At 40.5% G+C, this 25,836-nt stretch overlaps 1 pseudogene; it reads left to right on the forward strand.

The window, feature by feature from the left end:
* The first annotated feature begins 18,755 nt into the window (after nt 1–18,755).
* Nucleotides 18,756–19,293, forward strand: LOC102540348 (large ribosomal subunit protein P1 pseudogene; annotated as a pseudogene).
* Nucleotides 19,294–25,836: the final 6,543 nt, after the last annotated feature.

Here is a 25,836-nt window from a genome sequence, read left to right on the forward strand (position 1 = left end):
AAAACTGCCAAAAATGAGACAGTGTGAAGAACAGAAACCAAGGCCATGAGCGGCCCCGGATGTATCCCGTGATGGCTTGTCTGTGAGCGGAAAGATGAAGGTTACTCTCCTGAGCCCTGCAGGTGCAAGGCTGGCCCAAATCCTTCCCGATAAGCATCAAACGGAGACAACCAGCTACAAGAAATCCCTCCAGCAACAGAATAACTATTGGCACGCCAAGAAATAATCTCCCGATGGGAAGAGAGGCACTGGAAATCATCCCGTGGGTAGCCAACCCCCAGTTCAGCAGCAAACCCTCATCCTGACACAATCAGGAAGATGTCACAGTAAGCACGATTCCAGTCAATATAAAAACAATTACCCCTGGGCTTTGCCGCCTGTTGGCAGTTCTGTGCTTTCTTATTCATTGCACCAGAGATGTTCTTGCCACACATTTACTCTGGTACTAGAGTTGATTATTTAACTGAGTCACTGGGTATTTTCTGACTGGCCAGTGGAATAGTTTGCATAGCCCCACCCCAAGGTTGCCTGGAGAAGTTGTTTTGCAGGGGCCACGGTCCCCTGTCTGGTAGGAGGCATGACTTGTCTCTGTGGAATGAAGCGTCGTAGTGCAGCAAAAAGAGACCGACTAGAAGTCAGGAACCCCCAAGCCCTGTCTCAGCGTCTTCACAGTGTTGCATGGAAACGAATTTCGCTTTGCCGGACTCGGGCTGCTAGTGTGGGTAGATGTGGTATCTTGGGGGGACCGCTTTCAAGATGATAAACTCGTATGAAAATGGGCATTGTTATTAAATGTGCATGCTTCATGAAAGTTATTTTTATGAGACTGTTGGTGTCATTTCTCTCTGAAACAGACAGTATCATTTAAATGGTTTTGTATTCACGAAGACAGACGGGTGAAGAGCGTGTCCATTCCCTCACAATAATCCCATGGACACTTGCAGTTACTGAGCAGTGTCACTTTTTAGCCGTTTCCCCTTGCTTTGCAGGCCTCGCCATGTTTTTGGACCACTTTTACGTTTGCAGCCAACGTGACTAAGAAACTTAATGCCACAGAGCTAGCTTAGACTTTGTCCCCAGACAATAGGGACAAAAATGGAACGTGAACAACCCCAGTCTTTTCTTTGAAGCTATAACTATTATTCAGCTAAATAAAATAGTTTAATGTCTTGGCCAAGACAAAAATGACATTTGTGCCTCCCCATCTTATACTAAATCTGACTGATTTATGGTAAGCATTTAAATACAGTCTTTTAAATATTATTTTATTGGCTGTGGAAAAATACTCCCCTTATTTCCGTGCCCCGTGGACCTTGTGTCATTTAGGGTCCATGATTCCTCGTCTTCACTAAAGTTAACATGCCAGCCAGCAACTAAGAGGCAGAGCTGGGACAGACACAGAAACTCAAAGTTTTCCCAATATGTCGTCTTCCCCCTGGTAAAAATGCTTGTTAGAATCACGTGAATGCCATCCTCAGTGATAGCAGTGATAAGCCCTAAGAACTAGCCTTTTGTCCTATCACATGTCATTTTGACTCATTTTCCATTAAATAGTAAAGTGAGGGAGTGGCCTAATTCATGTCACTTCTGCTCAGAATGTTATTTTGTCACCAACCAGCTGGGAACAAAACAGGGCTCCACCTTTCCAGTGAGTTGTATGTAGACAGACTAAATAGAATCACATGTTGGCAGTAGGTTAAGCTTCAGGAGCAGCTGCGCTCTCATCCGCCGTATCCGTAAGGACCCACAAGGATGCCTTTTACAAGGTAATTTGCTAGAAATGAACTGTTAAGAGTAGGAAGCTGGCTGGGATTACTCAAGGTTCAGTGTGGAGGACGGTGTGGAATAATCGTATCGTAAAGATCATTGACCACACAGAACACAAGTTCTTCCAGCAAATTTTAGAAGAAACGCTAACCAACCTTCAGTTCACTATGAATCTTGAAAATTTCACTCAGCGTGTTTTAAGTACCCTGCTCTCCTTGAAGGTTTTGAAACACTAATTTCTCTCTCGGTCTCCTCGCTCTGTCTCTGTCTCTCAGCTGCTCCCTCCCACACAGAACCTTACAATGCCACCCACCCAGTTTCTATCAAAGTCAGAGATCTCTATGGATCTGAGGAATGTTCTTTTTTACCTTTTTTAATATCAGTGTATATATCTCAAATAAGAACTTAGCCTGCTAGAATATCCAAGTAATTCTATTAGAAGAACTATGTTTTGCTCATGAAATGTTTTAATAAGTATGCATAACCACCTGCTGTGCATCAGCAAATTCCCTGAGGATTAACTCTCTCAGAACTTCAAATTTTGTTGCATCAAAAATAGGGAAATCATTTCAAAATTGTAGAATAGATAAACAAGATTATACTGTACAGCACAGGGAAATATACACAAGATCTTATGGTAGCTCACAGAGAAAAGAATGTGACAATGAATATATATATGTTCACATATAACTGAAAAATTATGCTCTACACTGGAATTTGACACATTGTAAAATGACTATAACTCAATAAAAAATGTTAAAAAAATAGGGAATCAGCAAGATAGATGTGGAGGCTGAAGAGGTACAAAGTGTCAGGTATAAAATAAGCTACAAGGATGTGCTGTGCAACATGGGGACTAGAGCCAATAGTTTATGTAATAACTATACCCTAACCGTTAAAAATTGTGAATCACTGTATTGTATGCCTGTAACATATAGTGTACATCAACTGTACTTCAGCTTAAAAAATATTATAAAATAAATACATAAAGTTAAAAAATAAAACAAAAAATTAAGGAAATCTGGTAAGCATTCCACTTTTCCACTTCATGGCACCTTTTGCTAGAATCATTTACCCTTCCGGAACTGCCCATATGGAGCGTCACATCAGCTTTGCCTGTATTGTTTGTAAACTGTCACTTCATTTGTGATCTACTCTGTCTAATTTCCTTTGCTTTGCTGTGGATATTCACTCAGCAGCTCAGCACCCTAAGTCCTTCTAGCCCACAAGACATACAGAAATCTGGGTTTGCATTTGCTGTGACCTCGGTCATATTAAACACCATCGCCAACCAACAGAGAAGAAAGTGGAGAAAATCAGTATTTAATATTAACTGAGCATTTTAGGAAGTTGACCTGAATGACCAGTAGAGGGCTCTGCTGCTCTATGCAAATGTCCCTTAAGGGCAAAGCAAAATGCCTTAGAAACAAAACAAAGGAGAAGAAAAGAGAAACCTTTAAAAGAAGCAGAGGGACCGGACTGCAGGGCGGTCGCCCGGAGGGCATTAGAAGAGGAAAATGTATTGTTTCAATGGTGGGAAGAGGAGAGTAAAAGTGAAAGCAGAGCTCATGCCAGATTTTGGGCGGGGGGGGGGGGGGCAGCTTCTGATGAAGAAGTGTCTGTAAGGCGAGGTAGGAGCTTGAAGCAAATTTTATGGGAGGATCTAAATGCCAGGCTCTGAGTGAGGAATATCATTAACTCAAGGAAGTCCAGCCAAGATCGCATCAGGGCGGTGGGGATTCAGAGTTGGAAATAGCCCGAGAGGCCGCTGTGGCAATGCCTGTGCCTGGTTTGCAGACGGCCAGCTACCATGTTGTCCAGCTACAGTAATTCTGTCCCCAGGAACAGCAACGTGAAACACTCAGCACAACAATTCTGAAGGAACTAGGGTACCACTGTGTATCGAAGCAGGAATTAGTCACACAGGAACAAATCAGGGACTTAACTATGGCCCTTGTTCTATAAGATTAGGATCCTGTTATAGAAAGAAACGCTGACATCAGTTGTTAGATTTGAGTGTAAGATCAGAGCCGCACTGGCTAAGATCCACCAGAAGCTGAATCACCCGAAAGACATATCTGTAACCTCCCTTCGCGTGGGAGTAAGACTGAATCCTGGGCGTGTGGGAAGTCTAAGCCTGCACGGGTGCGTGGAGTCGCTCCAGCTGTACCAGATTAGGGCCCGAGGCAGACCAGTACAGGCTGGACTTAAATCTGCTTGTAGTGGTTCCTCTATGATTTTTCGTTAATCTTAACTGTGAATTGAAATAATCCACAAGATATTTATTTGGGATTAGCACCCATGAAAAGGAGAAGAGGAAGCAGGATTGGGCAAAGAGAGAAGCTGAACTAAGATGTAGACTCAACAAAGTCTTGGCAAGCCCAGCGGGGAGCCCCAGTGGGCTGCCCAGTGGGCTGGTCTTGCCCTCTCCCTGCCATTCAGTCACCGTATGCAAGTTGCCCAGTAGAGGCACAACCCTAGGTCTTTCCGATGGAAAATGACAAGCTGTTCTTTAAAGGCCATTGTTATTCTAAGAAGACAGAGGACAAGACTGTGAAGTGATTTAACCAATGAATTTGACAAGGAAACACTGAGAATCTTGGTGGAAGTAATTGTTCTAGATTAACGAAGTCCAAGTCAGGATAAAACAGGTTGTACAAATACTGTCTGTGGAATGAAGAGCTTTGTTAACATTAGGATACAATCTTTTTGGCATCCAAGGACTTGTTAGAGTGTGTGGATATTTTCTGATTCTCAGCGAGCCAGCACAAAGAGACTTTGGCATCTGTTTATAACACTTCCAAGTGTCCTAACGGAGCGATCAATAACCAGTGGGTCAGTTCCTTTGGAATTCTGTTTTGTTTTGATTGGTGGCCTGGGGAGTAGGTGTTATTGAGAACAAATAGGCAGACAGCAAAAATAATCTGTGCGGTTTCTAAATACATGAAGCCTCAATTAACAGCCTCCTCACTAAAACAAAATTCATGAATGTTCAGTCTTCCCTTTTACATTCCTCCGATCTCTACTTAGGCTGAGCCGCCTTCCATGGGAGTCACCACCAGTGAATTAGAAATGGAAGTTTTTATCAGCTTTAGTTAAAAGTGGTCAGAAATCTTTGATTTCTGGCTGTGAAGAAAAGGGAACCCTCCTACACCACTGGTGGAAATGCAGTTTGGTGCAGCCACTGTGGGAAACAGTATGGAGATTCCTCAAAAGACTAGGAATAGACTTACCATATGACCCAGGAATCCTGCTCCTGGGCATATATCCAGAAGGAACCCTACTTCAGTATGACACCTGCACCCCAATGTTCATAGCAGCACTATTTACAATAGCCAAGACATGGAGACAGCCTAAATGTCCATCAACGGATGACTGGATAAAGAAATGGTATATTTATACAATGGAGTACTACTCAGCCATAAAAACCAACAATATAACGCCATTTGCAGCAACATGGATGCTCCTGGAGAATGTCATTCTAAGTGAAGTAAGCCAGAAAGAGAAAGAAAAATACCATATGAGATCGCTCATATGTGGAATCTAAAACAAACAAACAAAAAACCCAAAACATAAATACAAAACAGAAATAGACTCATAGACATAGAATACAAACTTGCAGTTGCCAAGGGGGCGGGGGTGGGAAGGGACAGACTGGGATTTCAAAATGTAGAACAGATACACCAGATTATACTGTATAGCACAGGGAAATATATACAAGATCTTGTAGTAGCTCACAGAGAAAAAAATGTGACAATGAATATATATATGTTCATGTATAACTGAAAAATTGTGCTCTACACTGGAATTTGACACAACAGTGTAAAATGACTACAACTCAATTAAAATAATGTTAAAAAAAGAAATCTTTGATCCTTCTACTCAAGATGCAGAGTTAGAAAAGACTAAGGGTACATATTCTTAACATTATACTTTGAAACTTTGATTTCTTATCTTCAAAGAAGCATTGCTATCTGTGCAGGATACTCTGGGACATATGATTCAGGCGGTAGGATGTGGTCAAAAGAATCTGAGATATTCACTCTAGCCTTAAATGATTACCCTACAGCCTGACTGATGTGAGGTTACCTAATCCCCTGGGGCCTCAGTTTCCTCATCTGTAATCATCTGTAACATGGTTAGTCTGGAATAGTTCTGTCCAGTGCCATTCAGCTCTAAGACTCCATAATTAAGGTTTTTGAAAGTAAACGACATTTCAAAATCTCTTTGCAAGTTAGTTAGGATTTTGTGTTAACCTCCATATACATTATTTCTGTGCGCACAAAGTATCCCCAATCCCAAATAACCAACTTAAAAAGATAGTGTTAACCTAATATATTTATATGGTAAACTTGTACTTAAAAGCATTTTTTGGAAAACCTTATTAAATTTATAATCATTTCATCCACCAGATGTCACTGTCTGCCACGATTTGTTTTAAATTGGCGCGCTTGCTTTCTCCCTAGAGTTTTATGGAAGCACGCCCCACATTCAGTAGAGTTAAGCATGTTGAGAACTAAATCCTTTATGACAATTTCTGTACAATTAGTGTATGTCAAAGTTAAAAATACATATTTCATGACCGTCTGTTCTGAAAAAAGTGCTCTTAACCTTATCTACTGATTTTTAATGTAAAATGTTTCTGATATATAATTTTATGAAAGAATCATGGGAAAAGAATCATGTCAAACACAGAATATTTAAGAGGGTGAAAATAATTCTTGTAGAAACACACTGTCTTCAAGGAAAATCAGAAGGCATGTTTGTTGTACCTTGCAATGGGTCTAAAATGACAAGGCAGAAGGTTTTGGCCTAATGCAGAATGCTCTTTGCAGTAGAGTTTGCTGTCACCGTGGTACACAGAAGGCACCTGCCACTTCTATATATTTATATAAGACTGATGGTGCTGCAGACTTGGCTTTTCCCAAAGCTTTTATGCGATGCCTGTGCCTTGGTATAGGAGGATTTTCTCATCACCTGTGCCTTATTAACAACACCGGAACTCAGTTGCACCATCCCTTCTGGTTGAGGAACCTGAATGACAGTGCTGCAACCTCGTTGGAATCGTTCATGTCGCCTGTCACCGCAGAGGGGAACCTGTGAACATCACTGTATGACAATTGTGCTTGTAAAGCACTCCGTTGGCATAGGCTTTGAGGATAGTGTCGGTAAAAGGTCCTTACTTTTAATTGCCTGGATAAACCCAGATCCCAATTATCCGTATGATCCGACTCTTAGATTAGAGATTCAACACGTTCATCTTTATGATCGCTAATGACTGTAATCAGATTCTACAAAAGGTTTCCTAATCAAATGTGGAGAATTTCCTAATCATTGTGGAGACTGACATAACAATCAAGTTAAAAAAAATCTCTATTTTCAAATAAACATGTAATATTTCGAGAGGCCACAGGATGTCAGGCTTCACTCTAAAGCCATTAAATGAATTCAAAGCCAAATTTGTTTAACTCACATTTCCCTAGATTTGAAGTTATAATAGGCAGTTTTTATATTCTACTACCTTTTGGAGGGTTATTGATTTCCATCTGAGTCTAATATTTTTCGATGAATGTATAGGTGATTTTAAAACAAAGCATACATTTTATTTTCTTGTTTGATATGCCCACATGTTTCTTGGTTTAGATGACTTTTCTATGAATGTAAATAGTTCTACATTAAAGAGAATGAGTGAACGAATCAGCCCCTCCTCCCTCTTCCCATGTGAATTTTGTTATTTGACATGTTACTTGTCTCAACAATAGTGTCAGCCTAAAGAGAACTGAATTTCTCTACTGTTCTCAAGTTCTTTCTGTGGCTTGCCCTCTATCAGCCTTGCTAAATCTATGTCCAGTAATTTGTCTGGGCTGAATCATAGGCGGTCGGGCAGAAGCAGTAACAGTGGGACATACTAGAAACAAGAGGGAACCAGGCTGAAGAGACCTGGATTCAAATCCTTGTTGCACCACTTGCTAGCTGAGTGATGTTAAGAAAGCCTGTTTAGTCTCTCTCGGCTTCAGATCTGAATTTTACAAAATTAACATCATGTTGACTGATCTCACAGAAGTTTCATGAGGGCAGTAGTATCTTCTTTTGCCAGTTGATAGCCAGCATCTCAGAGCGGGGTTAACATCTCAGGAAGAGCAGTTTCCATTTCTCCGTCAGCTCGATTCCCAGCTCCAGCCCGGAGAAGCTTCGTCCACTGACCGTCTCTTTTACCAACACGATGTTTTTGCTGCTTGATGAGGGACAGAGATGAAACTGCTTGAAAAACTGGCTGCAAGCCATTCGCTGGGCCCAGCTCACTCAACCAGATAGAAAGCTGGCCATCAGCACAGCGGCCTAGAGCAGGAGTGTGGCGTACATTGCCTCCTTGGCCCGGAGTCCTCTCGCAGCCTGCTTCGGCACGTACTGGCTGTATTGTGCTACTGTTCTTTGCCGTGGGCACGCTGAACATCCTTGGTTCATGCGCTGCCGGGCCAACAGAAGACACAATGTTCTGTTCCTGGCTACCACCGCTATCCATTTTTGGTGCCATGAGGATTTGCACCGGGGTAGTTGGTTACGTGCTATTGGTCCTCTTGGTCCTCAGCATCAGTCCATGAGCAGGTAATGGCTGTGAGAAACAGTGACATCCCTGGCTCACGTATCCTTAAAGAACCTAGACACCAACAGATGGCAACTTCTGCATTTCTTTAGGTTTCCCAGAAATCTTAGGACATAGTCTTAACATGGACCTTGAGCACGCTTTTTTTTCCTTCTCATTTTCTAATCTTGTTTCAGAAATCAAATCAAAATGAATCTTGCTCTACTGCCCTGGTGAGGCAGATAGTTTTAACTTTAAAATACTTATCAGCTAACCACATCTTACCAGTTGATCGTGGAGAAAAACAGGAATGTAGTGACCTTTTTCTTCATGACCAAACTCTCTTGGCTTGGAGCCATCAAAGCCCCTCTACGTGATAAACCTAACTTCTAAGTATCGTGGTTTCTCTGGACCTTCTGCTCTTGCCTCCCCTAAAAGATCCCACTCACCTCTGTGTCCCTGTCATCCTGGGTGTGTCCAGCCATGAAGAAACTGAGACTGCTGATGTATCTACAGAGTCTATAGAGAGTTTTTTGGATGGCCAAAAATGTGGCTGTAATTCAAGTTATTGTGAAAAGCGATGGAGAGGCGTGTTGTAAAGATTGCTGTCTGTCATTAACAAAGATACCCATCTTTATTGAGAGATGGAGATGTGTGTTGTAAAGATTGCTGTCCATCATCCAAAAAGTATACAATAAAAAGATTATTTAAGAGATCATGAGCAGGCATGTTATTTTAATTATTTTACCAAGCAATAACTAACCCTGTGTAGAATGTAAGCATAACCTTGCAATATGGCTGTATTATAATTCCTTCAGTATATTTCAGCCAAACATTTGATTGGAGAGATACATTTTAATTATTAAAGATTGCTGGCAGGGACGGTATTTTCTTTCTGCTTGTCTTCTGCCTACTATGTTAACATGTGCTTTATAGCCAGGCTGGGATTCATTTATTGATCTGGGTTCACAAAACCAATTTTAATTCATTACATTTCAGCTCTTCATCTGCTGAGCTAATCGTCCACGCACTCTAAAGAAATTAAAAGGAAAAAATCTGCGAGGCTGCAGTACTAAGTATCAAGAAAGAATCTTCCACCCCATGACAATTGTTCAAGGCAGTGTTTACTCATCTGCTCAGAGCCTTGGTCCTGGGAGCCCATTGTTCTGTGCTGCCCCATCCCAGTTCACCAGTGACAGACTCCACCTGTGGTATTATTATTTGTCTGATGAGCTAAAGAAAATCACGGAATCAGTTTACTTGGTTAAAGGAGAATAGTGATGAAATAGTTCATGTCATTCAGAACTCAAATCCAAACCTTTACTTTCAAAAATATTCAAGTCATTATAAAAAGAAAGAATAGCTTTTTATATATGAAAATTTCAGAAAAATATATATTCAGACAGTATATAATTCTCTGGCAACTGTCTGGCATGTATCATTATTTAAATTCAAATCAAGCTTCCACCTTGGGTTTGGGAACAGTTGTCATCCACCTGCTAGTTAACCTCTTGTCATCAACCCATGGTAGTTTTATCGGGTTAAAAGATCATAAGTCAACCCTTTGCATGTAAATTTCCATCCTTTTCTTTTTGTTTGTTTGTTTCTTTTTTTTTTTTTTTTGGTTGGGGGTGGAGTTTTACTTGTGTAAGGATTGCTGGAGTTAGCCTTTTAACAGCTGGAGATGAAATGGGAATAAACTTTGGCCAATAAACAGTGAACGGTGACTTAAGGCATCAAATTAGAATTAAATTCATGGTACTGTAAAACAGTAACCTCACTGAGGATCAAAGTCATGCTTTTTCATCCAGTGCTTCTTTGTGACAAACACATTATGTCAGCTCCACTGGCTCATTTGTCTGCTGCAGTTCCACTTTATCAGGCTGGAGTGAAAAGAATTGATGTGTCTGGATAGATACAGTAAATGGAGACTCAGGACTCCTTCCAATATGCTGTACTTTGATATATTTTGCCAACCCGAGAGCAGCTGGTGTAACACTAGTTACTGTTTGTATTTAAATATTGTGCATGAGAAGACCTGTGAAAAGGTGTTTTATAATGTTCCCTTTTTGCTCCTTTTTAGCACCTCTTGTTCTTTTCCCTTTCATTTCCTTATCGTGTTCACAAACATCTTCAGAGCCTGCTCTTTCCGAAACTTTCGTCTCATTACCAAGTCAGAAAGAACAAGATTCTTTACAAAGTGCTAATGGAAATATAATTTTAAATTGTAATAGTCACTTCCCTTTGCCATGTAGCCTCATTCTTTACTGTATTAGATTGGGGCTTTTTTGAATTGGCAACATTTATTTCCCCAAATTTCCTGGTTTCAAATCTCAGTCCTTCTGATTGAATTCCAAAGTGCTACCAAATTTAGCATAACAAATGTATCTTTTAAAATCCTATATCAAGAACTGATAATGAATACAACAAATGTATTTTCATATAAAATTATATTTAGACATAAAATATTTACATCAAAAGAAAAATCTTTAATATGTTTTAATGAAACCAAAAGAGCTACCAAATATTATAAATACTAGGACCACAATTCATTTCAAATTATTAGGCCCAAACAAGTATTAAAATGTGGATATTGACACTAAAGTTGCTGGTGTTTTATAGGTTTGGATGGCAGACAGGTTTAAGATTATAGATCAAGGTGCAACGGAGAAAAATAATAATTTTTGATGATGAATAAATTACTGAAAATTAATTCTTCATATACTTTGTCCTTTATTTTCTTTAAAGCTTTTGTGCCATCAAATTAAAATGAATTATTTGGAATATGACTTGGATAATTTAAACCCAAATATTTCTGTTTCATTATTTGGCTGCTTTGTGTATGTTTTTTGGGGAGGGACAGTTTTGTTTTTATTTATCTTAATAAATACTCTGCTCTTTTATTCTGAACTCAGTCACACATGGTTAAAATCTTGGTTTAGAATTAGGAGCAGGAGCACAATTGTGAAGCCTCTCAATGAGGTTGAACTGGTACAGATACTCCGCCTACTAAGTACATTAGTAGAGAGAGATGGGGGCGGCTGCTGAGACAGGGAGGTATCAGGAGTGAGTGGCTAAAATGACCCGCAGATATTTCTTTTACCAATACATTTAGGAGGAGCTAAATCAGCTACTGATAACTCTGCTGATTATGGGCTTTCTCAGGCTGCCTTTATGAAGCACAGGGAGACAAGATGAGCCACTCTTATCCCTGAAGAGGAACTTGATCCTGATGGAAACATCCTAATGGAAAATGTGGTGTTGGGATGAGAGTCTGCGACGGAGTGGCAGCTTGGCCATGCCACAAGTCACTCAGTATCATCTGTGTGCCTCCTAACTCAAAATTTCCAGACATGGGAAAAAATACAGTGATATAAAACGGCTAACAGAGGGCCTACATTTCTCTTAATCCCTCAATCACATATCAATTAACATTTGTCTTCAGAAAACAATAGAACTTTTGAGAACATAAATGAGAAAAGGAAGGTATATTCATTGTTCTTCTTAAAAATATGCATGGTTATGTGTTTGATTTTTATTGCAGATGTAATTGTCAGAACATTTTAATCCGGGGGAGGGGGGCAGTGTGAAAGAAGGCAGAACAAGCAAATTGGTATATAAAATATATCCATGTAAAAATAAATGCACTTAAAAAGTATACTTTAACATTAGCCATTTCAAACATGGATGCTGAATTTTACAAGTTTGATTAAATGGAGTTTTTTTTTTAACTAATAAGAAAATGTAGAGACTCAACATTTTTGAAAAATAATTATACTTCTAAAAACTAATTTACAGAGATGGCCCTTGGCACGTACACAAGATCTATAATAAGCATTTGGGATACATTGACAAGAACAAACATGTCATATATGACAAATACACACACATCTCTACACTTTTACACTCAAACAAAAACAATAAAGATTCTAATCCTAGCAACCAAGAAGGTCTTTCTTTCTTTGGAAAATTATTTGAAGAGCATCTCGATTCCTAGATGTCTGTTTATGTGAAAAGTAACAATGAAAAAAGAGAAGCAAACTAGAAAGAAAGTGTTCAAATGCTGTAAAGAGCATGAGGATTTCATGTTAATAACTCTCTCGGTGAGTTGAGCTGATGAAGGGACAAAATGTAGAACTGAGTCAGCAGAAGAAGTAAGGATGCTTGAGAGCAAGCAGGAGAGGGGAGGGCAGGACAGGGGTGTTACTTAGGACGTGTGTAGTATAGCTACACACAAGTGGCTTGCTCTCAGCAGCTCAAAATGTCACGCCATTGTTCTGTGTGTTCAAAATGCCACTTATGCTGCATGGTCTGTGCAATGACATTTTCTAAGTTCTTTCAGTGGGGAAGAATGGTGTGAAGAGTGTCCTGGGCCCTCCAGGATGCGGTCCCATGAAATCCAAGTGCACACGTTCAGTGATGTCACCGAAACCCTACCTCCAGCAATAGATGTCAGCCAGTCTATCTTCTAAGTGCCTCACTTGATATGGTGGAGGTGCAGTCAGTATCCTCCCCTTTTACTGAGCTCCCTTCTCTGCAGTTGGCTAGAGCCCATTCCTTTGCAATACAAATAGGTTAAATAATTCTGCACTTGCCAACTCTGACACATATAACCAGGTGGCCCAAAGAGCACAGAACGGGCTTCGAGCCTTACTTGGTGTGGAAACCAGTGAAGTGGGGTGGCTGTGAGCATGCTGGAGTGAGAGTCCTGAGCACGGAGGCCTGGTCTGAACCCTTCCCGAGTCTCTGAGTTACTCTGAGTGTGTCATTTAATCTCTAGGAGTCTGGGTTTCTTTACCTGTAAGGTGATAATGATGGGCTGATCTTGACAGTGGTTTTAGTTCTAAAGTTCTATGAGATGTGAGGAAGAGATGTCTTAATTTCTCTCCCATGGAACCTGATTTCTAGCAAAAGACCAGTTGAGAATTCCAAAATCTGCTGCTGCTGCTGCTGCTGAGATATAATAAAGTTGATACATTTGCCATTCAGGAAATATTTTGGACAGGACTTTGAAATGGAAATCCTCAGGGAGAGTTAATTTTGTTTATATGTATGTGTGTGAGTGTGTGTGTATAGAAGTGTAGTCAGTTTACAGTGTGTCAGTTTCTGGTGTACAGCATAATGTTTCAGTCAGTCATACATATACATACATATGTTAATTTTCATATTCTTTTTCATGATAGGTTACTACAAGATACTGAATGTAGTTCCCTGTGCTAGACAGAAGAAACCTGTTGTATACCTATTTTATATATAGTAGTTAGTATCTGCAAATCTCAAATTCCCAATTTATCCCTTCCTACCCTTCAAGGAGAGTTTAAAATAGTTTTTTTTTTTTTTTACTATAGCTTCTCTGAGCAGAAATGTTGGATGCTTTGTCACACTTACGTTTCATAAGAGTCCCATATGGTGACAAAAGATGGTTCCATTTTACAGATCTGAACCTCAGAGAATTGCATAGCTAATTGGTGCCAGAACTTAAACAGTCTTGTGGACTCAAGCTCATGTGATTTCTGCTACATTACCGCTGCTGGTACCGCTGCTGGGAAGGGAAGAAAGGCATGTCTTGCGTGTCTTCGATGTGTCAGATACTGTTACATCATTATTTAATTCTTATTCCTAAAAGGAAGGCAAATTAGTCTCATCAATATTTGAAGTGTTAAAAATCCAGCCCACCTCCTGTTTTTGTAAATAAAGTTTTATTAGAACCACAACATACCACTTCATTTACATGTAGTCCCTAACTGATTTCAAGGTAAAACAGGTGAGTTGTGTAATTGTGACCAGAAACAGATGGCCCTCGAAACCTGAAGTATTTATTATCTAGACCTGTGCAGATAAAGTTGTTTGATCATTGAGTGAAATAAATTCTTTGGGAACAAAAGAGATCATTGATCACAGGAGAAAAGACATTAGGTTGGTAGCCTTAAAGCAAACAGAAACCTTCAAAAGAGATAAGCCAACTGATTAATAAAAAATGCAATGAAATAATTAGGTAGTTATTAAATTAACACTACTGATTTCTTCTTGTAGCTCAAAATTGACTCAAAGCGATTCAAGAAAAAAGTTCTAAGAATAGCTTGAGCAATGGCTGCATTACTGGAATAGCTGAATAAGTTATTTATTATGTTTCATATTTATTATGAGTTTATAGAAAATTTTTATTTGGCTATTATAATTGAATGGAGATGTTTACTTTGAAGAAAAACTTACATTTATGTGTGCAATTTCTGGTAGGTTTTTTTTTTTAATGCGTATCATTTTCAGGCTTCTTTTGTAAAAATTATTCCTGGTAGGATGGGGTAAGCGAAAACGTGACACAAGGAGATAAATATACATGTAAGGTGTTGAAATTCTTTTAATCTCTAAAAATTTTCTCGTTACGTCCTCAGGCGTTTTCCGTTGCACGTGAGAACACGGGAAGCAGACTGTGAGGCCACTGCAGGCTCAGCAGTCCAGTGTGGGCCTCCTGTCAGTCCTCTCCAATTGCCATTGTCCTCCAAATCCGCTTTCTCTTTTCTGAATTATTTTCTTGTTGTTTTCTGAGACCCAGAGCTCCCCATGATAAAACTTTACCGAGATCTGCTTCTCATGCTTTCAGGTTGGAAGGTCCATTTTCTTCAAACTCGCTCCATCTAAACTTACAAGGACTGATTCATCTTCACAGGGGCTGTGACTCGCTAGCCATCGTAAGGTCTCCTATGTAGTTGCTACATTTTCAGCGCCCCAAGTGTGCTCACTCAGTAGCAGCCAGCAGAGTTGTTGTGCTCGCTGTGTGCTAGTCGCTGCTCTGAGCGCCCCACGCGTATTCTGTGTCTCTCATAGTCACCCATGCACAGTTAGTTGCTGTTGTTATTTCTGCTCTGCTGGTGAGGTGCCTGAACGCAGACAGGTTGCCAGTCAGCACTCAGAGCCTCAGTGGAATCGGAACCCAGGGACGCTTGCTCCAGGGCCTGTGCCCTTAGTCACCGAACAATCCCACTTCTCTTCCTGCACCTGCCCTCACTTACCTAATACGAACAACTGCCCCGTGAGGAAGGTAGGTGGGGCAAGTAGGTTTACTCTGGCCTGACCGACAGAGAGGGGAGGCGACTTTTCCTGTGCAGTAGCTGGAATGTGGGAGACCTAGAAAGAGAGCCCAAACCTTCTGTTTCTAAAAACATGCTCTTTTCCACAAAACCGTTACGTCCTTCTAGGAAATGATGGAACTAACACATTCTTCTCGAGAAGGTAATGCTTTATAGAGTGTTAATATATTTTGGGATAATTGTATTCTATTAGGTGATAACTGGAAAAAAGGCCCATTCCTAGGAGTAAATCTCTAATAGAGTCACATAGGGAATTGTGTTAGATTAGGGGAGACAAAAGTTTTCACAAAAGATATCAGGGATCCAAACAAGGTAGAAGGTACGTGTTACCTGGACTTCCCCGTGCAAGTTAGAAAATATAGCTACAGATAATTCTACTAGTGTTACCTCGGGCACCTTCAGAATTTGTGGAACCATCTATTTAGCATCCTGAAAGGGTAATGACATTCATCAGTTCAACTCCTTCCCCAGACTGCACGGGCAGTAATTAACTGAAGGAGTACACAAAGTTACTGAAGAACTGAATTGCTTGAAAGACGCCAGCCGTGAACACGAGCTGACATCCACAGAAGCTGTCTGCCACTAATCAAAAGACTTTATCAGCGGCTTTCTAGCGCAATTTAGCAACATAGGCATTGTATTGAGACCTAAATGACATAGTAATTATGTCTAGCAATGAAAAGTAAAGGCAGTGGGTGAGATTGAGGAAAAGATCATTTCTTTTCTGCCTCCAACTAACTTTTTAAAGGGATGTAACTCATGTCAAAACACCAATGGATTCAGAACAAATGAGAATATGGTTAAAGCAACTTTCCTTTTCAGTCAAAACCAACTAAGAAGAGAACAACAGATTATGAATGGGAGAATCTGTTTGGCTGTGTATAGATTTTTGATCGCAATATTTGAAACAAGTGGTTAAACCCAGAGTTTAGCAAATTCTGGAAAAAGTGCGAAGTCCTGAATAATAATCATTCCACTGATGTTGACGAAGGTGTCCAAGATAAAAGACTAGAAAGTTGACGAATGTAGATGGTGCCGTAAAGCCTTTCAAGACAACAGATGGGACACAGCACTCTGTACTGTGATACCAATGCAGTTTGGCCTTTTTTTCCCTTGAGGAAAGAAAAGCCAAATTTATGCCTAGTTTTCAAGCAAGAAATATATTTCTGGTTTTGGAAAGATAGTGGCAGACTCAGTCATGTATGAGAAAAAGTCACTGGAGAAATCACCTGCAGGAGCCATTTCAAAGAATATCAATTACTTTGTGGCTTCCATTATCATTGCAGACCCAGCGAGAGATCTTTACCAAGTGATTGACCTCCATGGCCCAGAGCACCAGTGTCCTAACTATTTAGAAGAAAAATAATTCTTCCCTCCAACCACTCTCAATTATCAGTGCCTAAATGAAGTGTTTTCTTCCAGCTATTCTGTTTCCCAAAATAAGAATTACATCCTGACTCAACATACATAGCCACATTAAAAATGTTCCATATAAAACAAAGCTCATACTTTCTCCAGGCAATGCAGTTGATATTTTTCACCTCTATTCTATTTTATTCTAATATGCTTTCTTTCATTTGGGGAAAAAAAAAACTAGTCTTCACCTACAAAATTGATTTAACCACTCAATGATGATTCTCAATCAGAGTGAAAAACAGCAAATTGTGGCATACCTTCTTAAGTCTGTGAATGCATTTTCAGCTAGAGAAATTGGGTGATACAAATACTAATGTAAGAAATCAATTTAAAAAAAATTATCAAGCTTGGTTGAGATACCTTGGTGTAACAACCCCCATTTTCATCAAGTCCATTTGAAGAGATGTTTTTTTGTGCTGCTCACTTAAAGCATCACAAATATTAGAGAAACTTCCTGAATATTTAGGTCATGAGAAACTGTTTTTCAAAAATATCAGTTAGTCTTGTCATAAGGGAAGTACTGGATTCAACGCATAAGAAACACAGAAAGACATAAAGAGAGACGGAAAGGGAAGGAAGACCAATTGCTAGTATTTGCTATTGATGTACAAAAGATTTTTTTTTTAAATTTTGTGAAATCTGCCTCTTTTAAGAGATTGGGTACAAAAGAAATGTTACAAACTGATCTAGAGCTTAGCTAAATTAATTTCAAAATTTGCGGTTCATACTAGATCATTCTAGAGTGAAAGTTCTCTATGGATTGTGATTTGTACATGATTAGCTTAGTAGGAGATTTTTTTTTTTACTAAGCTAGTTGAAAGACTGCCCTATATAGATGATGACTTCTCAGGGTCAGGGATTATATTTTATTTATCTTTGTATGACCATCACTTAGCACTGGGCCTCTGACACCGTAACTACTCAGTGAGACTCTGCTAAGTGAATAGATCAGCTTAGCATCACTTAGTATCCTAAAAAATAATCGGACCACAAACTCATGAGTTGGTTCTCAGGAGGATGGTAAGCCATAGCCATCCCAACACAATCAATTCAGTTATTTGGTTGAGTTAGTTACAAAGTTAAAAAAGTGAAACAAAACTGAGCATCTTGTATTTTGAGGTCATGCTCAGTCATATGTATAGGATATCTCTGGAAAACTTTGAAACAAACTTTTAAAAATCACTAAATGAGAAAGAGGCTAAATCAGAGTTCCACCGCTCTATACCATTATCATTAGAAAGGATTTCATGGATAAATATTCTCTGGTAGATTCAGTGGTCCTCACGTATGACCATCCATATCATGGAACCACCTACGTAGCTATCACAAATGATACAGATGCATCCAGTATAGCTGTTTGGGGAAAGATGAATGCTTTTCAAGAGTATTTACTATTCTCTGAATGTACTGTCCTTGTGTTTCTATCTCAGTATCTTTGAATATGCTGTCTTGTTTATCAGTCATAAACTTCCTGTCAACTCCTGAACTTGACTTGTAGACATTCAATCTCTTCTGCAATGTCTGGCTCATTTGTCACATCTTCAAAGAAGACTGGGGTGAGTTTCTCACATGGATGGCTTCTCCTTCTCTGCTTTGCACTGACAGCATTGCAACTTTTCTCTTCGGTATTATTGTGGCATTATTTGTACAATATGTATTTTCCATTTTAGACTCTTAAGGCTTTATGACTTAAGAGAGCTTATACCCTCAAAGTTGTACCCCAATAGGATCCAACAGTGTTTCGAACACTATAGGTGTCCAACCATTACACACTCAATTATTCATTCAACAAAGTTTTATTGAATGTTTAACCCTGTCAGCAGTGTTTAAAGCACTGAGAATGTCACTGTAAATAAGACAGATGAGGTCGCTGTCCCTTAACTGCTTGTATCTACACATGAATGTTTAAATTAAAAAATAAGAACAAATGGCTCTCCCCTCAGCTGCCGCCAAGGTGCTCGGTTCTCCGAGGGAGCGAAGGCCGCGATGGGGTGAGGCCCTCCCTTCCTCCGGCGACGAGCACCGCGCCCGGCAGCGCCCGCCTGGAGCTCTCCCGCGCCGCGGCCTCGGTCTCCGCGCTCGCCTGCATCTACGCGGCCCTCATCCTGCACGATGAGGAGGTGACCGTCACGGAGGGCAAGATCAGCGCCCTCATTAAAGCAGCCGGCGCGAACGTCGAGCCGTTCTGGCCGGGCTTGTTTGCAAAGGCTCTGGCCAGCGTCGGCATCGGGAGCCTCCTCTGCACCGTGGGGGCCGGTGCGCCCGCAGGGCCCCGCCCCCTCCGGAGGCCCCGCCCCCTCCCGGCAGGAGGCCCCGCCCCCTCCCGCCGGAGGCCCCGCCCCCGCCGGAGGCCCCGCCCCGGCTGAGAAGAAAGTGGACGCGAAGAAAGAAGAGGCCGAGGAGTCTGATGACGACATGGGCTTTGGTCTTTTTGACTAAACCTCTGCAGGAACACATCCAATAAAAAGCTGAGCTCTTAAAAAAAAAAAAAAAGAAAAGAGCAAATGAATGAATGAGTAGTGAATTATGTTGCTATTTAGAACAAGTTTTGGTTCTGGATTTGGACTGACCTAGATTCAAATCCTGGACCTTGCATCTGTAAGCTGGGTGAAGCTGGGAACAGTATTCAGATGCACAGACACTTTAACAACAACACTTATCTTACAATATTATTTGGAAAATGAATAAGCATATGAACTGTTGGTACAGGTTTGTCGTTCATGTAGTGTGAACTCCCTTCCAGTTACAAAAGGGTAAGAAATCCTTTTCTAGTTGTTCTTTGGAATACATCAACAAGTGGAAACAGATGAAGATCCTCTCCTTGGTGTAGCTTTTATTCCAGTGTGGAAACACAGTAAGCAGGCAGGACTGTAAGTGAGTAAGTTACAAAGTGGGATATAAAAACAAAATGCTACGGAAAGAAATACAAGTGGGGCAAGGAGAGGGGTGTGTGGAGCGCTAGTGGGGTCGGGTAGCTTTATAGAGAGGACGCCATTCCTGAAAAGTCTTCTCAGACCAATCAGTACAAATGCAGATATTAAACAGCTTGTGCATACTCCCTGAAAAATCAGTCCTGCTTGTAGGCCACATGAAATATTTTTCACTTTAGACATAAAAGGGCGTGGCCATTTGGGAGGTCCCAAAGCAGTCCTAGGGTTCTAAAACCTCTGCTTTAGTATATGCTTGTCTTAGGTCAAGTAATTTTTTTAACTGCTCAAAATACAGAAACAAATAGGGATTTATTTTGTATAAAGCCTCCCTTTATCTCAACTGTTACACATCTCGGTGATGATTCTTTGGGGTACCATTTGTAAAACATCACTTTCTGAAAGGTGATGAGTATTTGGCTATTCACTGCCAGAATATTTATGGACAAGGTAAGTCATTCTCTTGAAGCTGTAATTCTGTCTTTACCCTGAACATGCTATGTAGCCATCTTAGGGTAAAGCTAACCTGCGACTATCAAAGACACCCACAGATATAGTGGTTTAAATCATATAAATGTTTATTTTTCACACATATAACACTTGGCTTGAGCTAATAAGTCAAGGCCAGTCGGACTGCTTGGCTATAGGCCATTATTTAGAGACCCAATTTTTTGTCCTATACCCCACATTCCTATATGTAACTGCTGCTATATTGATTTTTTTTTGTGGGGGGCCAAGATTAGGGTTAGAGGGCAAGATAGGGGTCTTTCCTATATGATTGATGTCAATGCTGTAATGATTGTTGCCTGTGCTTTAATTATTGTTATCTATTTTGAATATTACTCCTATTTCTAAGTCCCTATACAATATGACCATGTTGGTCTTTCAAGACTGATTTTATGTAGCCATGCTGTCTTTGTGCACCTTGCCTCCTCCTTTTCCAGCATCTCTGTCCCTCAGTCACACCTGCTTTTTTTTTTGGCTTGGAAACTCACCATGCTCTTTCTTGCTTATGCCTTTCTATCTAGAATGACATCCTTGTGACCCAGACCTTTGCATATCTAACTCCTATTCTTTCCGTGGCCCTCACCTTACAGGCCAGGTCCTTAGGGAAATCATCTGTGATTCCATAGGGGCCTCCACCCACACTGGGTTGAATTCCCTTTTACATACAGATATGGTTCCCTGAATTTCTCCTTTGCGATGTTCGTGATCACAAGCTTGTTGTTGGTCCTTTCTGAGAGATGGAAAGCTTGCTAAGGTCAGGAGCTGTTTCTGTCTTGTTCACTGTTCCACAGTTTTACCCTTAACGTGTTGAGTTGAGCGGGCCATACAGGAGGTGCTCAGCAAGTCTTTGTTGAATGAATGAATGAGCAACTATGCTCCATGGTCAGAGAGGAAGTCTTCTCATAATATTTACATCTAACTTCTGAGATGAATTGAGTTTATTTTGGCTTCTTCATAACAACAACAACAATAACAACAAAAAATCAGCATTCAACGAATAGCTGTCATTTACCAAGCATTATATGATGTGTTGAGAAACATACAATGACAAATAAGGTGATACTTTTTCCTTACAGAAATAGTTCAGGCATTTCGGAGCCTTCATGGCACTTGGACTTAACTTAATCATGAATGAACATGTACTAGAAAATGTTTGGTATAAAACTCGTATCAGTATACACTTAGTAAAATTTGAAATAAAAATTTCTGAATGGATATGTGGGGTTTGTTACCCTTATTTTTAAGAAACAATATGTCTCAGTCAAAGCTGAGGAACCTGGATTTAATTTCCCACTTGTGTTTAGTTTTCAGGTAGTCATCTTGTTAACAAAATCTGAAAATGGCTTACTTTTGATCCCACCATAGGTACATCAGTAACAGAGAAAGAGGCAGCTTAACATGATGGAATAAGCACACAGCACAAAGTAAATGGCCTGCTAGGAGCATCTTTAACTCTTCGACGTTACCTTTCACATCTGCACAATTATTAGACGAGACTAGATGAGCTTTCAGGTCTCATGAAAACAGCCTTGCTTTCAATTATTCTCAGTGCCCAGTGCACAGAGAACTTGAATGTATAATAATTCTTGCAGTGGGTTCCAGATTATTTATCCAAAAGCTAGGTTATGTGTTTGAGAACGTGTTGTGTAATATTTGAACCGGAGCTCATGTGCAGGCTGTAAAATTTCCAATTTGAATCATTTCCATATCCACCAGGAAGCTTATCTGGATGAAATGAAGCCTCCATTTGTAATTGAATTCAGTACCTTCTTTAGATATAGATTTATGTAAATAATAAATTATTGACTGAATATTTTTCTTACTTTTATAGAATCTTTACTCATGTTTAAAACTTAGGCTCATCATTTTTAATAATCATCCCTGTAATGCTGATCACAGACCTCAGCAAGAGCACGAATTAATTAAAATTAGCTGCACTAACAATTTTTTAATAACCTTAACTTAAAAATACATGGGAATCCCTAACACGATAAAGCTTAAAGAAAATTATTACCAATTCTTAGTTGTTTTTTTTAAGTAGTGTTTTGAATTTTTATCTGTCTATTTATTTATTTGTTTTTGCTTATTCTCTCCCCTCCCTTTTGCTCTGTGTGTTCTGTCTGCTTTTGCTTCATCTTGCGTCTGTTTTTCAGTTTATTGCTCTGGTGATAGATTTTAATTTATATTTAAGTTTTATTTCCAGAGTATTTATTCTGTTTGTTCCCACTGACTCACAGGCCAGGATGGTGATTGTTACACAGTAGTTTACTTTTTAAAAGAAATAGGACTGCTCAAGCAGCTAATACGGGAAGATGTATCGCCAGCCTGAATAATTGTGACAACCATAGACCGTATCAGTGTCTGTTTGTTTGCACAATACCCTCTTGCATTAAGAAAGCCGTCCCAGCTGTCTTGGGCTCCGGAGTCGCCCATTTCATCACTTGACACTGCGGCAGATGTTATGGATTGATAACAGACTTCACTTCATTCACTCCACATCTAAGATTACCTCTGGAAAAAAAATCTAATACATTATAACCCTCCCAGCCATTTGTTAAAAAAAAAAAAAAAGATCAGCAGTTTATTCCCCTCCTTAGCATTAAATTGTGTTTTTTCCCCCTCTTTGGATGTGCATAGTATTTTAAAATGGCCGTTTAACACATTCATTGCATGGTTTTCTGTAGGCAGGAAAATCAGTGGAAAGACAAGAATGTAATGATTTAATTGAATTAGGACCAGATCAGATTTAGGGCTGATGACTCATATGCTTTTTATACAAGAAAGATCCTGTTTGCCTTTAATGACAGAGATATGTGCTACATTCACAGTTTTGTTGGAAATAAGTTCTTCTTGGTTTCTGAAAATCCGAAAAAGAAGAGCTCAGTCTGGGATTTGAAAGGAGGTATAAAATCTGTATTAAGTTGAACAGATTTCTTAGCCAAACAGCAGATTCTCCTCTTTAGTTTAGGAAATTCAAGGATTCCTGTAAATGTAACACAAATAGGATTGACCATTGCTTAAAGATCGCTCAGTGAAACAGTCTGAAGAGTGGGCATTTCCTACATACAAATAGATTTTATGGAAAAATGTGGATAAAAGTGAATAAAAATGTACAATGGGCCTGTTTCTTAGATGTGAAAACTCTTTGTGCACGAACAGTGTGATTTTATTGTTCAGGCTGCAGAAAAGCATGTGACTGAAGTGTGTTTCAGAATTAAGTGTGGTGAGAGGGGGTGTGTGGCTCAAGGACACCGTTTTTAATCTCAGCCTTGAACTGGCGTGCAGCAGCTTCAAGTCTGCCTTCCACATTCAGGCAGTCTCACCTTCCTCCCGTCTACTCCTAACTTAAAATTTGTTCCTCAGGGGCAGCTGTCAGTCTGTGAATCCTGCATGAATTCATGCTCCACCACCCATAGGTAAGGTCATCAAATCCCAGAGTGGCCGGAGAGACTTAAGAGTACTGGGGCCAGGAGAGAAAACAAGAGGGCACAGAAAATGGACATCATGTGACGAGACAGTCCCCATTAGGATGATTATCTCTCATCTTTTTCAGGTGCGTGGCACCTGAAAGTTCACAGGTTTTTTCACGTTTATGATGTCATTTTTATTTCGATCCTCCGTCTCACTTGAATGCTGCACACAGGGCAGATTCGGCCCTTGGTTTCCAAGGGGGAAACCGAGTCTCAGAGAGAGGAGGCTCCTTTACAGTCTCCTGGATGGTCAGCGGCAGTTGCTAGTTTCAACCCAGGTCTCCCAGCGCCAAATCACTGTTCCCTCTCCTACATTTTATGTGCTCTAAAGAGAGTGACAAAAGTCTTTTGAACAAAGGGAAGATTGCTCTTTTCTTCTTCTTCCTTCCTTCCACAGAGACCCAGGGAAGCATTGGCAGGGCAGGAGATAGGGAGATGGGGCCACCCGAGCCCAGCTGGATCACAGCACTGAAGTCCACACAGCACATTGGTCTGTACCGATGCAAGGGAATTCTGTGTTGGCAGCCGAGTTTTGAGTCCACACTAAATAGAAAACAATGTGCTGTGAATTAGAGGATCTCTGATCTGGGAATCTGAAAGTGTGCAGGATAGACGAGCTTTTTATTTATCTTATTAACGTTGAGTTCCGGCCAGTAGTTCAGAACCTCATGTTGACGAGGGTGGGAGAGGCACTATTCTCGTCATGCTAACCGCCAGGCTCTGGCTTGCCCCCAAAGGCAGGCTGTCTGAGACCTAGAAACGCACGGTCTAGCACCGCTGGGATGGTTGCAAGTTTCAAGCACTGCTCTGGAGAAGAGCTGATCCCTGGCATTGGGAATCCAGCAAAACAACATAGGACCTGGGCGAGTGGAATGATCATGGCTTCGATTCTAAAACGTACTGATCTCTGAGGAGGTGGATGTGGGGAATGGGAAACGGAGGCACCTGGCAACAAGCAGTTCTCTTAAGTGCAGCCTCGGTAAAGTACAGGATTCTTCCCAACTCCCATGCTGAAGGAACTAGAATGAGCCCCACAGAATCCTAGGTTTCCAATCCAGACAGTTGTCATGGACTGAATGTGACCTCAACCACGCACCTGAACTTCATAGGTTGAAACCCTACTCCTCAATGCGACGGTATCAGGAGATGAGGTCCCTGCCAGGTAATTAGGGTTAGGTGAGGTCATGAGAGTGGAGCCACCTCAAGTGGGATTAGTGCCCTTAGAAGAGTCAGGAGAGAGCAGACTTCCCCTCTCCCCTCTCTGCCACGTGAGGATAGAAAGAGAACTCAGTAGTCTGCAGCCTGGAGAGGACCCTCACCAGCACCCAACTGTGCTGGCGCCCTGATCCGAGACTCCCAGGCTCCAGAGCAGAATAAATGCCTGTTGATGGTCAGCCGCCCAGTCTAAGGTATTTCTGTCAGAGCAGCTCGAACAGACTAAGACATCAGTGTGAGCTTTGTACAGCCTCGATGAGGAGGCTGACATGCCAAGTGGGAAAACAGAGATAAAGTTATTAAAAACAAATGAAACAAACCGTAATGTGATCAGAAAGAGAAAAGGGGGACTTCTAAGGACACAGATTCCCAGGACTAATCCTGTTTAAGGAAACTAGACTTACCAGGACCCCACAACGGGTGGGGCAGAGATTGTTCTGTATTCCCAGTTATGGTAAAGTTGATTCGGAAATTAGGAACAGTTGATTATGAACGTGGCAGGCAGCAAGCTGTTCTAAGACTTGGTACCCTGCAGGCGTAAAACTAGCCCTGAAGTTTCTGTGCTGTAAGCTGGGAAATGCTCGCTTCTGTATTTCATCACTTGTGTATTATCGATGCTTTCACATTTGAGCACTGTAACGAGAGTTCATCTCAGAATCAGTGGTATCTCACAGTGATAGTGGTGTTCTTTTTTTTTTTTTTAGTAACACAATATCATTGTGCTTGTTGCAATAGAAGGTGTCTAAAATATGATCAAATGATTGTCAGGTGTCTGCTATGAAATCAACAACCAAAGTAAACCCCACAAAAATCGAATGAATGAACGAACAACTCTGGTGAGATCTCTAGATCCAGTCAAAAAT

This window comes from Vicugna pacos, chromosome 35, assembly GCF_048564905.1.
Source record: "Vicugna pacos chromosome 35, VicPac4, whole genome shotgun sequence".
NCBI classification, from domain to species: domain Eukaryota; kingdom Metazoa; phylum Chordata; class Mammalia; order Artiodactyla; family Camelidae; genus Vicugna; species Vicugna pacos.